The sequence below is a fragment of the Lactuca serriola genome, chromosome 9 (assembly GCF_051521515.1).
Source record: "Lactuca serriola cultivar US96UC23 chromosome 9, Lser_US96UC23_V15, whole genome shotgun sequence".
NCBI lineage: Eukaryota > Viridiplantae > Streptophyta > Magnoliopsida > Asterales > Asteraceae > Lactuca > Lactuca serriola.
In genome coordinates, this window is record NC_136416.1 from 102274293 (window position 1) to 102279017 (window position 4725).

The following is a 4725-nucleotide window of genomic DNA, read 5'->3' on the forward strand; positions in this document are numbered from 1 at the left end:
ATATAATAAAATTATAATAATAGTATAAGTGTTGATTTTTAAACTTTTTAAAAATCTAAGGTTTAATTTGGAATTAAAGTATTAAAGTGTAAGACTTTTCAAATTCTAAAACTTGAGGGCATGATTTGAAACTATTCCAAGTCTCTTCAATTTGTAACTTATGATTTTTAATGGTTCATAAAAATGAAGACTCTTCATTTTATGAAACCTCTTTAGTTCTTTAATCACAATTTAAAGAAGTGACTTTTGGTTATCCATAACTTGAGGACAAGTTATGGACACCATCATCGCCATTAAGATCATGACCTAAACACACATGGAGGTTACACATAATTCCTATGATCTTCTAAAACTCATAAGAACACAAATTCGTGTCAAACAATTTCAAGAAATCATATAAACATATACAATACTTGAAAATTGATAAAAGTCATGTAAAATGGGTTAACATAATCATTATCATTTTGAAAAATAGATTTTACAAGTCCAAAACAGATTGGGATAATGATTTTAATCCATTTCCAACAACAAAACTCGAAAAAACTGCCCAACACGCTCCTACTCGTCGAGTGCATGATTCTACTCGTCAAGTAGGATGAATTTGTTCATGGACTCGGCGAGTCCTCCCCATGAACTCGGCGAGTCCAGTCGTCAGAGTGCGAAATTTTCAATTTTTAAGCAGTTTTGCATGAAGTATACAGAAAACAATCCTAGGCTCTGATACCACTGATGGGTTTTGAGCATTCTAACACTTCCTAAGTGTACATGCAACCCTAATAACGTTAAATCTATGTTTTCTCTATATACATGCAAATTTCTTTTTCAAGGTTATTTCCTAACTAGCATGGCATGGGGATTACATAAAACATAAAAACTAGTAGAAATACATACCTTGTTGTTGCTTGGATTCCTTCAAGACTTTGTGAGCCTAGCACCCCAAATGTTGTGCCTCAAATGCTTCACACAACACCACAAAAATTGGAATAACTTGAGAGAATACTTCTTACACTTGAAAATTGGTTATGCCCTCTCTAGAAAACACTAGGTCCGATTTTGCTAGCCAAATGGTTCCTTTTATAGTGTTGTCACAATTAGGGTTTTCACATGAATACTCTTAATTGTCATGACTCTTCATTTCTCATGACCCATGGGTTTGTAACTCCTAAGGACTATCCATGGAGCTCCATATGGTTATAACCAAACCCATAAACCATGGATCATTAATCCACCATAAAAGATTTGATGATTGTCATAATCAACCCTATATATTTAATTAGTCTCACTTTGATCACCAAATTAATACTAGATTAATACTTGATCACTACTAATTAAATAATACTATTATTAATATATTCGAACTTATAATATATTAATAATCATAAGTGCCTTATTCTCTCATCTAGTCTATCCAAGTATTGCAATGCCATGCAACCCAAACGGATCATGTCGGGCCGGGTCAAGTACATACCAAATAAAGTTATGGACTTAGACACTATATCCAACAGCTCCAATGTCGGGGAACTAGTTGATGGGTCGTACTGGTGCCCTACAGAAACGGGTAGTGTGTCCCTTCCTGTTGCAATTCATGCAATGCAATTCTCTACAAGCCTCAGTGTGATGGAAGCTACACTTGTTACATTTCGGAAGGGTTCCGGCGTATTGATTTATGGGCGTGGGAGTGCACGGGTGGTGGCAGCATGAACAGCGATGATCTGTTGCTTATTGGTGGGGTCTTGGGCCGATCGATTCCTCTCGTTGTTCCAAGACTTCCTTTTATTGTTTCCTTGGCCATCTAGCTCAAGGGTGGCTGTCATAGTGACATGGATGGCCCTATGGTCGATGAGTTGTTGTGCCAACTCCTTGGCACTATCAAAGGTAGTTGGTCTTGAAGCAATCACACTATCTTGAATTTAGGGAGACAATCCCCAGAGGTATCGTTCCACCTTCTTTTCCTCAGGAGTGACCGTCGCGGGGCAAAGGAGTGCTAGATCATAGAATCGGTCGATGTAAGTTGCAAGGTCAGAGCCTGTCATCTTGAGATTCCACAGTTCTTGCTCTAGTTTTTGTACTTCGCCTCTTGGGAAGTACTCTTTCAGCATCAATTTCTTCAAGTCTTCCCAACTTAAAGAGTTAGCCAATGCAAGCGTCAGTGCCTTAATGTGGCTTTTCCACCAGGTAAGGGCTCGGCCAAAGAAAGTGCAAGCTGCAAATTTGACCTTGCTTGCTTCGGGGTATGCACAAACCTCGAAGACTGATTCTGTCTTCTCGAACCATTGCATCAGAGTCATAACGCCCCCGCTTCCATTGGAAGAATCTGGTTTGCTATTGATTAAGTCCTTATAGGAACATTCCCTCGTACGCCCCGTACTGTCCCCATGGTTAGAGTTTGTGGCACCAGATCCAGCACCACCGGTACCATTCGTACCAATTTGCAACATTGCGGTAGCTACCGGCTGCGGTTACGGCAGCTTGAAACATTGTGGGATCAAACTGTGGAGGTGGTGGTGGTGCTGTGTTGCTGGAAGGTCTGGACTTTTTCTTTGGCGGCATAGTCTTGTCATAAGTTTGTAGAGACGAATAGACGGCAAGTTTCTAATAGTAGTGACAATTCGGATGTTATCAAGCCATACTTTTCTGTATTATGTTCCGACTTAAAAGTATTTTGTATGTAATTCATAACAAAGCCCCTATGAATGAAATTAGTGGTAGTGACTCAAATGTAACTTGTGATTTGTTTCGTGCCTGATCCCCTCCTAAGATCACTTGGTATATACCAGTCGTGTATAATTAAGGTCCAATAGGCCGTCGAACTTAATGCGTCTGCCCTAGGCCCACAACCAAACAAGGAACAGGACCCAAGGCGGAGTCACCATTTTTAAGTCGATTATCTCTTAATTACACCCGACCTTGAGGTATACATTAAGAATTCTTGGAGTTACCATAAGTAAATTGTTTGTAATACTAAGTTATGAAATACGTGGAAAATTCTCAATGAATTTTAATATGAGCCAATTTCTTTAATATAATTTAGTGTATAGGGTTCGAGGAAATTTGTCCTTATAATAGGTCTACATCTCATTAATGTAAGGAAAAATTTTGACAGTGCCACGATTCCCTTGAATAATGTAGTCTTCGGATTTTGAAGGATTCGAATGTCTCTATACATATATGGGGGTAGTCGTTAGATGCATGCTAGTAGACCAAGTCTATACCGATATGTCAATGGTGTACACCCTACTTGTGGCAGGTGATGCTCTGTGGGTCATAGAGTAAAGACATGAAAGTCTACATTGCTCTAACCTCTGCCCTGCTTTCTGTCATTCGATGATCTATCTTTATTACGCGTTTTCTCTAACGCTGCTTGACGTCCGTGATACTCTTTAGTATCGGCTCGAGTCGCGGTTACTTCTCTCTGAAGGATTGAATGTGGCTCCTGATTTGTTCATGGCCTCCATCCCGGTGACGAAGGCAAGTTGTGGTGATCCTGGTGGTAGTGCCTACCTTCATGATTCGGCTAACCGATGCTCGTATTTATATATTCCGGCGAGCGATGAGGTATACTATGGAAAGAGGGCCCTGTCTACTGATCCTTCTCTATTGAGGTTGTAGAAGCATCTTTCTATACTCCAGAGGGGGTGTTTGATCTTGTTCCAGGTTCTATCTCTTTAAATCTACGGTTCATCGAGGTGTCTGACCATGGAAGTTTCGTCGGGGTGGGGGACACTGGAGGGTGTGTTGCAGACTTCGGGTTCTTCGTCAGAGTCTTCTCCTATTTCCCCTTTGTCTTCGTCTTCATTCGGTTTCGCTTTCTCCGGATTCTCTTCCGGATCCTCTTCGGGCTCTTTGCCTATTACTTCTTTAGGATCCTCTTCAGGATTATCTTTGTTCTAGCCACCATCGTCCCAGTTAGGAGAATAGAGGTCTCTCAGTAGTTGGGTTTCCTCCACATTGTTCGTGCGAGAACAAGGGTAGAAGAGATACTTAATAGACGTCTAATCCTATAATTACTTATAGGGGTGATCCTTATTAGTCACTTCTATAATCACATAGTGCATACCAGTTATACATAATCTGAGATAAAATAGACCTTCGAATAAATGACTCTACTCTAAATCCACAACCAAACAAGGAACATGAAGTAGAGCAATAGTCATAGATTCTGAGTCTATAATATCTTTGATTATGTATAACCTTAGCGTATGCACTTAGTCATTTTAGACCTACTAATAGGGGTCTTTAGTTTTCACATAAGTTAGTTATAGTACCTCAAAGTACTTCTATAGTACTTTAATATTTGTCTTATGTTCTCGATGTTTCTTTGTAGATAGAGTTGGTAAGTTTTTAGACTTGTTGCAACACCACGACCATTCCTGGGCATATGCTAATCCCCTTCTGGGTGAGAAATAGTTGATCAGGCTATGTCATTCCCAGACCTGACCATACATCCCCAAGGCTACTCGTACTGTTCAACAATCACCACTTTTGTCCCATCCAACCATGATACTGACCATAGTGTGTATGCATGTGCTCATACTTTTTAACAAGAAACTATTTGTTTCTAAAAGTATAGTTATTTGGAAAACGTTAAATCAGATACTTTCAGTCCCAATGTATTTATAGTTTGTATATCTTATATGGTTCGATATACTTAGTTCACTATAAACAATGCTCTGATACCAATCTGTCACACCCCCAAACCAGAACGGCGGAAACGTCCGGGGGTGG